Raw genomic sequence first — 11,563 nt, 5'->3', positions numbered from 1 at the left:
CTGGTATCTTAGTCTAACTTACTGTCAGAAAGCTTTGCATCTTCCACAAACTTAGAGAATTATATCTCAGAGTTACATGTTTGTGCATTGAATTCTGTGCCTCTCTGGACAGTCACATGATTGCCACAGCCAGGTGAAACTCTCTGAATTTAGAAAATGTTTTATGTCATGAATCTTGAGTGTGTGGAAAAACTCTTGCTACCATAGTTATATTTCCTTACAGTGTGAACATAACAGTGTGTTTTAGGAGGGCAAAAGAAAAATTAATTTATGACTCTAACACCCATGTGTTAGAACAGAATGGATTGTTTATTTATTTATTTATTTATTTTAAAGATTTTATTTATTTGACAGAGAGAGACAAAGAAAGAGAGGGAAAACAAGCAGGGGGAGTGGGAGAATGAGAAGCAGGCTACACATTGATTTGGGAGCCCAAAGCGAGGCTCCATCTCAGGACACTGAAATCATGACCTGAGCTGAAGGCAGATGTTTAATGACTGAGCCAAGCAGGAACCCCTAAATTGTATTTTTTATAAAACAAAACATAAGGACAATCATATGTTTACACATTTGGATAAAAAATAATGATCAGTTTAAAGTAAAATAGTTAAAATAGAGAATTGCAACTTAGATACTGAAAATTCACAAATCACAGGTACTAAATAGTGCAGTTGTTGCTTCTGTTCTGGGGTCAGATGGCTATGAAACAATCTGTCACTCTCTGTGATTTCACCATTGTTCCAGGTTTTGATTCCAGCAAAGGTCTGCAGGATGAAATGTGGACCATATCCACAAAGGAATCCCCCCACTCCCCCACAGTGTTCCATAGACTGGGAGAGGTGACACAGCTTGATGGCATCTACAATAAAGGAGACTTCACTAACTGAAGGGTCTGAATCCTGTCAAAGTTTTTATCATGCCATCCAGGACTTGGTGGTTGTTATTTTCAAAGTAAAGATATCTTTAGAACCACATAACGACATAACAGAAAGATGTGATTATAAAGCTTGCCTTCCTAGAACTTATTAGTAGCTGAAAATATACTAGATTTCAATTTAAACTGCCACTAATACAGGTTTGTAAGCTATAAAATATCACAGAAATAACTGGATATATATAACTAACACCAAGTTCATATATGTCTATATACATGCACTTACATGTACATACACTCGTGTACACAGTGCTTGAAGAAATGTTTGCATACTTTGTTACTCTGATTCACTGTAGTTTCATGACTCATACCTCTTTCATCCCCAGAGCATTTGGCAAATAACTCTATTATGGACTGAATGTGCCTTCTCCAGAAACTCACGTTGAAGTCCTGATTCCCTGTGTTAGATTAGGTCAGGAGGACAGAATCCCCGTTATAGGATTAGTGCCCTTAAAAGAGACCACAAAGCTTACTAGCTCTGTCTATCTCTGTCCTCCTTGTGAAGAGAGTACAGCTGGCAGACAGCCGGCTATAGATGTGAAAGAGGGTCTCATCAAGAACTGAATCTGCTGGCACCTTAACTTTGGACTTGCCAGCCTCCAAAACTATGCATACCAGGTGTCTAGATGTCTGTGGTTCAGTCTGCCTAGCCTGTTATTTGTTATGGTAGCTGTAGCACACTATTTCTGAAAGACAGTTTCATCAAGGGTAAAGCTTGCTCTACCACTTGGTATCCTAAGTGTTGGAGATCTCAGGGACTGTGGCATTCCTGGTGTGTGCACAGAGGCCCCGAGCTGGATGCTCAGTTAGTTTGGCAACTGCAGCAGTTTTCTGAAGCAGTTTTGGATGGGGGTGAAGGTTAGTATTTGCTTACTTAACGGAGGACTTAGCTACAGTGTGGGTGGCTGGAAAGGGAGTAGAGGAAACTCCTTTCTGTCAGCCACCAGGAAAGGGACTTTCAGTCAACACAGCCCAGTTTATTTCATAATTATTTTTCTGTTTGAATTTTTTTATTTAGTACAAGTTTGGATTAGGAACATCCAATCAACAGCAGAAACAGTCCTATCAGCACTGTGTGTTGGTGCTTTGCTGAGCAGTCTTGACCACGTTTTGACAGAGAGCTATCCTATGGCACAGCTGAAAGGTAATACCTATTTCTGGATGTGTGTTCAATGGCGTGTGGACTCTGAAAATGGAATGTATGTGCCCACATCAGCTCCCATTTCAAAAGGTGGAAAGCCCAGCTTTTCTATGGCCTTTTGCTTTCCTTGTTTGCCAGGATCCTAATTTACACCTAGGAGAGGATATGTATTTCCTCTTCTACCCCTGCATTGACCCTCTGGAACCTCAGCTTTGGCAGTAGTCTTTGCCAGGTTAGAATACATCTGAATCTGGATAGATGTGGGCCTGCTTTCCACACTCATTTTATACATTCTGTTTCTTACCATTATGGCTTCTGAGTTTGATGACCATATCCTTCCCCTCTGCATGAGGAAGGTGAGAGTGTGCTGCAAGGCAGAGCTTCCCAACCATTAGAGTTGTCTCTGCTACAGTCACCCCTTCGGCTGGAAAGCAGATAGGTGGCTACCAGGGCATCCAGAGAGCCTCTGTTTAGCAGGGTGTGCCATGGATGTGTAAATATTATCCACTTGTCTGGGCCATGATGGGAGAACTGTAGTGAAACCCTGCCTTGTAAGGGAATATTAGGGACAAGGCACTGGTGATTGGCCATGTCTACTCCTTGGTGCTGCTGAAAAGGTATAATGACCTGAGGCTGCAACTGGTGGTTTTGCCAAAGAAGAAAGTCCAGCCAACTTCAAGGCCCACAGTGATACTCCAGAACCCTGCAAGGGTCAAGTGGAGCAGAGGAAGAAATCATAATATATAAGGACAGGTCTGCTCTCATATTTCTGTATGTAACCTGCTTATGTGCTCCAGAGCCTCACTGGGTATGTCATACTACCACGTTGTTTTCCACATAATCTTACCCTGTTATTTGTGCTAGGTCAGATGGTTCTATGATCTCAGAGGGCTCAGAAGTTAAGTGCTAGAACAAGGGTGCAGAATTTAATTCCAGGATCTCCTAGCCAAGTGCCTATTCTCCTATGTTACTTAGATGCTTGTGTTTGTTGTTTTATTTCAAAATGATTGTCTCACAGAAAGAGGAAAGACAGCCAAAAGTAAAAGTATTTGTTTCTTAATCTTGGAAAAGAATGTATACCCTTCTACAACGGTCTGGTGTGATGACATTTGTGTTAATGTAATGCTCACATTGATTCTAGTTGAGATGATTTTGGGTAAATAGAGGATCATACACATCCCAGACAAAAGTGACAGTAGTGAGAAGCTTTAGCTCACCCAGTGGTCAAAACCTGGTTGTGACAATGAAAATACAGAAAGGGAAATTAGAGAATCAATTCCATTTACTATAGCACCAAGAACCATAAGATACCTGGGAATAAACCTAACCAAAGAGGTAAAGGATCTGTACTTGAGGAACTACAGAACACTCATGAAAGAAATTGAAGAAGACACAAAAAGATGGAAGACCATTCCATGCTCTTGGATCGGAAGAATAAACATTGTTAAAATGTCCATACTGCCTAGAGCAATCTATACTTTTAATGCCATTCCGATAAAAATTCCACCGGTATTCTTCAAAGAGCTGGAGCAAATAATCCTAAAATTTGTATGGAATCAGAAGAGACCCCGAATCATGAAGGAAATGTTGAAAAACAAAAATAAAGCTGGGGGCATCATGTTACCTGATTTCAAGCTTTTTTACAAAGCTGTGATCACCAAGACAGCATCATACTGGCATAAAAACAGACACATAGACCAGTGGAACAGAGTAGAGAGCCCAGATATGGACCCTCAACTCTATGGTCAATTAATCTTCGACAAAACAGGAGAAAATATACAGTGGAAAAAAGACAGTCTCATCAATAAATGGTGCTGGGAAAACTGGACAGCTATATGTAGAAGAATGAAACTCGACCATTCTCTTACACCGTACACGAAGATAAATTCAAAATGGATAAAATACCTCAACGTGAGACAGGAATCCATCAGAATCCTAGAGGAGAAGATAGGCAGTAATCTCTTCGATATCAGCCACAGCAACTTCTTTCAAGGTTTGTCTCCAAAGGCAAAGGAAATAAAAGCGAAAATAAACTTTTGGGACTTCATCAAAATCAAAAGCTTCTGCACAGCCAAGGAAACAGTCAAGAAAACAAAGAGGCAACCCACGGAATGGGAGAAGATATTTGCAAATGACAGTACAGACAAAAGGTTGATATCTAGGATCTATAATGAACTCCTCAAACTCAACACACATGAAACAGGCAAACATATCAAACAAAAAATGGGAAGAAGATATGAACAGACACTTCTCCAATCAAGACATACAAATGGCTATCAGACACATGAAAAAATGTTCAGCATCATTAGCCCTCAGGGAGATTCAAATTAAAACCACATTGAGATATCACCTTACACCAGTTAGAATGGCCAAAATTAACAAAACAGGAAACAACATGTGTTGGAGACGATGTGGAGAAAGGGGAACCCTCTTCCACTGTTGGTGGGAATGCAAGTTGGCGCAGCCTCTTTGGAGAACAGTGTGGAGATTCCTCAAGAAATTAAAAATAGAATTTCCCTATGACCCTGCCATTGCACTCCTGGGTATTTACCCCAAAGATACAGATGTCGTGAAAAGAAGGGCCATCTGTACCCCAATGATTATAGCAGCAATGTCCACAGTCGCCAAACTATGGAAAGAACCAGGATGCCCTTCAACGGACCAATGGATAAGGAAGATGTGGTCCATATACATGATGGAGAATTATGCCTCCATCAGAAAGGGTGAATACCCAACTTTTGTAGCAACATGGATGGGACTGGAAGAGATTATGCTGAGAGAAAGAAGTCAAGCAGAGAGAGTTAATTATCATATGGTTTCACTTATTTGTGGAGCATAACAAATATCATGGAGGTCAAGCGGTGTTAGAGAGGAGAAGGGAGTTGGGGGAAATTGTAAGGGGAGGTGAATCATGAGAGACTATGGACTCTGAAAAACAATCTGAGGGGTTTGAAGTGGCGGGGGTGTGGGAGGTTGGGGTACCAGGTGGTGGGTATTATAGAAGGCACGGATTGCATGGAGCACTGGGTGTGGTGAAAAAATAATGAATACTGTTTTTCTGAAAATAAATAAATTAATAGAAAAAAAAACCGGTTGTGACAATAGGACGTAGAAGCAAGGTGCAAGCTTAAAACTAAATTTTTGTTTCTTAGCAGAGCTTGTTAGCATACCTTGTTCCTGAGGTATGTCAACACATATAAATATTGGGAAGACAAGAATGAAACAGCTTATTGATTACAAAATTATATAGACTAGCAACAAAAGGATTAATGGTTAAATTTGAATAAGCTAATTTGTAAATTTGATAACTTTTTTTTTATAGGCTTGAAATTTGAATTCTATAAAAGCTTTCCTCCAAGCCCTCCTTCAGTATCTGGCTGCCTTGCTCTCTGAAGCAAGCCCTCCAAGCCCTCATTTTAATGCTTTGCTAATTTTAAATGTTTGGAAGTGACTTCAGCACAGTGGGCTTAAATTCAACTGAAGTGTTTAGATGTTTTTCTTCCTGAAGGGATTGTAACAGAAGAAAGGATGAAAAATTGCAGTTCACCAGGCTTAAATATTTTATCCTTTTCCTTTCACTTGACAGGCATTCTCTTCCTATGATCTCTGTGAAAATTAGGAATGACCAGTTTCAGAATGATTTAGAGGTTCCAAAATTAGTACTGTATCTCTTGGTTAATATGAAGTTAACTTCTAAAGAGAGAAAACCTACAGGTTTTTATGTAAACAGTGTTTTCTGAGTTGTTGAAAACAAAAGATCAAAAATATTTTTCTTCAATTACCTTTTTCATTTTCATTTTCCTACATAGGCACACTTGTATTACCAGTGAGGAGCACGGATCTGCTGCATATGATGTCAGAGGGTTAGGGGCCACAGAAGCATGGCTGCTGAGCTAGATCCAGGAATGTGGTTCTACTAAGATAGAGTAGGCACAAATTAATTTATGTGAAATGGAGTAAGGAACCCAGGGAAGACTTAACGGATTTGCACATTTCAAAGTTCAAAGCATGGTAAGTAGATGCTGAATAAAGGGTGTCTGGAGGATTGGTGGGAGGAATTTAGCCCAGGCCCAAAGGTGAAACAGAATCTCAGAATATGTGCCTGTCAACAAAACACTATCCTTCTTAGTAACATCAACGCGTCTTTTATTGTTGACATTCTTCACATGGGGACAAGTCACTGGACCTCGCAGTAGAAGTACTTTTCTGCCAGATTTTCTTTCTCCCTGCCACACTAGCCTCATAATGATGGATTGAGGAGAGTTATGTTCCTAAGAGACATGAGTAATGACAACAGAGGGATGAAAGTGACAAGCTGTAAGATAGAACATAGGTTATCAAAACCACAGACTTTTCTAGGATCTGAAGAAAACTGGGGGTTCTCTCTCCAGAAAGAAGGCATAGGTACATATCATCTAAACAAGAGATATACACAATTGAACCAACCCTGAAACTCATTCCTGGTTAATAATTCCTGATTGAGAAGTATGGTATTGTCTATTTCTCACCCATTTACTTCCTGTCTTTTAGTCATGGTTTATGTAATTGTGTCAGTTGCCCTCTGAGCTGTACTAAGGAGGTTGGGACATTGAGTTTCTACATGTGAGCCAAAAGATTAAGGTAGGGAGAACAACACTGAGGCAGAACACTGCTGACAGTAACTGTGGAGAGATCCTGAGGACATGGTGAATTTGGGGGATAAGAATTGTGCCAAAGAAGTTCAGTATCCCTTTCCAATAGAATGATTATTTCCCTCTTCCTGTGCTGGATCTAGGATTGATTTTACTAGAAGCACTTCCTTTATGAATAATGTAATGATGTGTACTGATCCTGAGCCAATTAGTTTTCTCTAGTTCTTCCTAAAGCAGCACACAGTTCCCAGGATTGCTGACCTAGGCCCTCTGGTGGTAGGGGAGACCTCTGGCCAGTATAAGGTGAGAGAGTAGAGCAGGAAAAATGGCCAACACCTGGACTTCAGTCCTGGCCATTGAGGATCATATTGGTGATTTTACCTGTTTTCACTGGCAGGCCCACTGACTTTATCTAGAATGGTAAATCTATAAGGTTAAATTTAGAAAGTGGTTATCTGGAGCATACAAGTTGAATAAATCTCCATTTATCAAAAATCATAGGTCCTCTGAAACAAAGTAATCTGTTTGGAAGATGGGATCCTAAATATGTAAATATTTAAGTCTATTAAATATGTAAGAATCTAGTCTCTTTTGCTGTAGAGGATTTGTTTCGTCTCCCTTTACTTGATCTCTTCAAATCCTGACTTTCTTTGAGGCCCAGTTTAGGGTCTGTTCTGCCTATGAAAGAGAGATAATAGAGCTACTCAGATGGCATTTTGGAATATAAATGAAATACTCCACTTCTGCCTTTAGCAGAGGGGCTGGAACATAGTAAACAATATATGTATTAGCTACAGTTGATGTTAATGGGTATGATACTACTTTTCCCAAATACTCTGATCAACATTTAACCTCCACATTCTCTGTCCATAAAAAATATTTAAAGCCTCTACCACTTTTGCACACTTACTATCCTAGTTAAAATGTTCTGTTATCTGTACAGTGAGATTGGGGTCTCTTTGAGAGGTAAGGGCAGGCAATACAAAATTTGCTGAATTGGTTTCAAAATTGGCACTTACTCACTTTACAAATCACATGGTCTTCATTTTATTTATTCATTTATTTCTTTCTCAACAGAAAATGAAAACACTTTCAGAAAGGAGGAGGAGTGCCCCATCTATATCCTGGATTAAGTCCTACAAAAAAGGCCAAGTACCAAGTAATTAAATAGTTTTGTTTTAGACATTTGGTACGTTCTTTTTTTTTTTTAATGTGTGAAGTTTTTTGTTTGATTTTTATCAACAGCAAAATTCTTTATTTAGTAATAGAAAGTATGACATCTGTGCTGAAGTTATTTAATAAGGTCTGTATTTTAAGTGACTCATAAAGACTTCTAGAGCTGTGTGATGAGTTACTTTAAAACTACTTTAAAAATCTTCTATGACCTGTTAAACAAATGTGCAGGCTCCATGTATTATTGAAGGTTAATGATAGAAACAAGTAGCCATCAGAATACTAGAAGATGAGTTATTTTAACCACCACCTATCTTGGTTTTGCACAGATTTTAGCTTATTTTTTATCATAAGATGTTACTTGTGCCTGGGCATGAGGCAAATTTTTCCAGTTTTAAATATGAAGAATGATAACCAATATGAGATTATAAAAAATGGAATGCTGATTTGTTATATGTATTATTAAATTAATTAATGAATTTATCAGGAAATTTGAAGTGGGAAAACAGACTAACTTACTATGGAAATGACCATTTTACCTATAAAGACTAAATACCATTTCAATAGATATTTTCAGCAAGTCTTTCATAATATGTCAAAAGTGAATGAATATTCAGTCATTAACTTATTCATTAATGTTTTTAATTTTTTTATTTTTTATAAACATACAATATATTTTTATCCCTAGGGGTACAGGTCTCTGAATTGCCAGGTTTACACACTTCACAGCACTCACCATAACACATACCCTCCCCAATGTCCATAACCCCACCCCGCTTCTCCCAACCTCCCCACCCCAACAACCCTCAGTTTGTTTTGTGAGATTAAGAGTCACTTACGGTTTGTCTCCCTCCCAATCCCATCTTGTTTCATTTATTTTTCTCTGACCCCCTTAACCCCCCATGTTGCATCACCACTTCCTCATATCAGGGAGATCATATGATAGTTGTCTTTCTCTGATTGACTTATTTTGCTAGGCATGATACCCTCTAGTTCCATCCACATCGTCGCAAATGACAAGATTTCATTTCTTTTGATGGCTGCATAGTATTCCATTGTGTATATATACCACATCTTCTTTATCCATTTATCTGTTTTTTTAATTAATTTATTTATTTTCAGCATAACAGTATCATTATTTTTTCACCACACCCAGTGCTCCATGCAATCTGTGCCCTCTATAATACCCACCACCTGGTACCCCAACCTCCCATCCACCCGCCACATCAACCCCCTCAGATTGTTTTTCAGAGTCCATGGTCTCTCATGGTTCACCTCCCCTTCCAATTTCCCCCAACTCCTTTCTCCTCTCTAACTCCCCATGTCCTCCATGCTTTTCGTTATGCTCCACAAATAAGTGAAACCATATGATAATTGACTTTCTCTGCTTGACTCATTTCACTCAGCATAATCTCTTTGAGTCCTGTCCATGTTGCTACAAAATTTGGGTATTCATCCTTTCGGATTATCCATTCATCTATTAATGGACATCCAGGTTCTTTCTATAGTTTGGCTATTGCAGACATTGCTGCTATAAACATTCTGGTGCACGTGCCCCTTTGGATCACTACGTTTGTATCCTTAGGGTAAATACCCAGTAGTGCAATTGCTGGGTCATAGGGTAGTTCTATTTTCAACAGTTTGAGGAACCTCCATGCTGTTTTCCAGAGTGGTTGCACCAGTTTGCATTCCCACCAACAATGTAGGAGGGTTCCCCTTTCTCCGCATCCTCGCCAGCATCTGTCATTTCCTGACTTGTTAATTTTAGCCATTCTGACTGGTGTGAGGTGATATCTCTTTGTGGTTTTGATTTGTATTTCCTTGATGCCGAGTGATATGGGGCATTTTTTCATGTGTCTGTTGGCGATCTGGATGTCTTCTTTGCAGAAATGTCTGTTCAAGTCTTCTGCCCATTTCTTGATTGGATTATTTGTTCTCTGGGTGTTGAGTTTGCTAAGTTCTTTATAGATTTTGGACACCAGCCCTTTATTTGATATGTCGTTTGCAGAAATCTTCTCCCGTTCTGTCAGTTGTCTTTTGGTTTTGTTAACTGTTTCCTTTGCTGTGCAAAAGCTTTTGATCTTGATAAAATCCCAATAGTTCATTTTTGCCCTTGTTTCCCTTGCCTTTGGCAATGTTCCTTGGAAGATGTTGCTGCGGCTGAGGCCGAAGAGGTTGCTGCCTGTGTTCTGTCATCATCAAGACAGCATGGTACTGGCACAAAAACAGACACATAGATCAATGGAACAGAATAGAGAGCCCAGAAGTAGACCCTCAACTCTATGGTCAACTAATTGTCAACAAAGCAGGAAAGAATGTCCAATGGAAAAAGGACAGCCTTTTCCATAAATTGTGTTGGGAAAATTGGACAGCCACATGCAGAAAAATGAAATTGGACCACTTCCTTACACCACACACAAAAATAGACTCAAAATGGATGAAGGAGAGAAATGTGAGAAAGGAATCCATCAAAATCCTTGAGGAGAACTTATTCATTAATTTTTTAATGGCATTTTATGCAGGAGGAGTTTTTATGTTCAAAGGAATCCTGTGAGGATATTTCTCTAATCTTTGAATTATTTTATATAAAGTGAAGTCCTTATCACCTTTTCTTAAAATGAGATTATAACTGATATTTCTATGAATGATGTGCTAATTGAACTTAAAATCTGTATGAAGTCATGGCATTTTTTTTCAGTGCCAAAAATAAATTATAGAACCAAATCCCAATTAGTGAAACTTCTAGAGTACTGTGGTCACTCTCTTAGTACTCAGCATGTTCTCAGACTCTGGCATTTCCCACAGGTGTCCTAGAAGACACATTAGGCATTGCATTGATTAGGAAATATAAATTACTTTTAATAGAAGCCTAATAAAAATGTAATTGGAAAGATACTCTTCTTCCAAATAAATAATACTTTTCAGTGTTTATAAAAATGACCTCTGAATTATTGGTTTTAATTTATCTTTGACCTTGTGTGGAAATAAGATAATGGTAATATTTTCACAGTTTGAGTATGATTATCTACAAAACTCAAGAGTAATTATTGTTTGATGGAGGCAGACAGCAGAGGCAGAATTATTAGTACAACTGTATAAATGGATATATTTTACATACAAAAATAGCTTTATTATCTACTTTTGAAAAACAGTGTTAGGTATAATTTCTTACTGGAAGCTTCTAGGATGGATAGATATGTTTCAGGCTTTTCAATGATAAGGAGTCCTTATATCAGTGAATTTTTAGCCCAAGATCAGGTGTCAGTAGTGGCCTACTTACTGCCAAGCTTGTGAGAATCTGTAATCACAGGCATGTAGATACTTAAAGTTTGTATTTGGAAGTTTGGAATATTGAGGAGCATTTGCATTGATCTCAGTGATTTAGTGGGCAATGTCCAGAGATGGTAGGCATCATGTAATTCACAGGGTATTCTGCACATCAAAGATTTGTGGGGACCTCCGTGCCTTTGAGGATCCCATGCATGGCATGTTTGTGAAGGGAGCTGAAAAACTTGATATGATTGTTTTTGCCTATAACTTCACCTTGTTTTATGTATAAAGACAGATTCTTTTTATATGCTTTTCTTTTACTGAACACTAAATTTTCCACAAGTGCCACTACCTCGCTTATCAAAAGATAATTGCACCTTGTATTGTTTGGGATGATTTCAGAAAATAATTTGA

General features: G+C 38.6%; 1 long non-coding RNA gene across 1 annotated transcript; it reads left to right on the top strand.

Annotated features, from left to right (window-relative positions):
* Positions 1-1,955: 1,955 nt before the first annotated feature.
* Positions 1,956-10,064, top strand: LOC132028107 (uncharacterized). The gene is made up of 4 exons (XR_009407346.1): positions 1,956-2,078; positions 5,885-6,086; positions 7,784-7,895; positions 10,028-10,064. It is a non-coding gene; the product is annotated as an uncharacterized LOC132028107 (long non-coding RNA).
* The last annotated feature ends 1,499 nt before the right edge of the window (positions 10,065-11,563 follow it).

This window comes from Mustela nigripes, chromosome 12 (assembly GCF_022355385.1).
Source record: "Mustela nigripes isolate SB6536 chromosome 12, MUSNIG.SB6536, whole genome shotgun sequence".
NCBI lineage: Eukaryota > Metazoa > Chordata > Mammalia > Carnivora > Mustelidae > Mustela > Mustela nigripes.
Note: the sequence above shows the minus strand (reverse complement) of the source record. Positions and strands in the feature narration are given on the sequence as shown.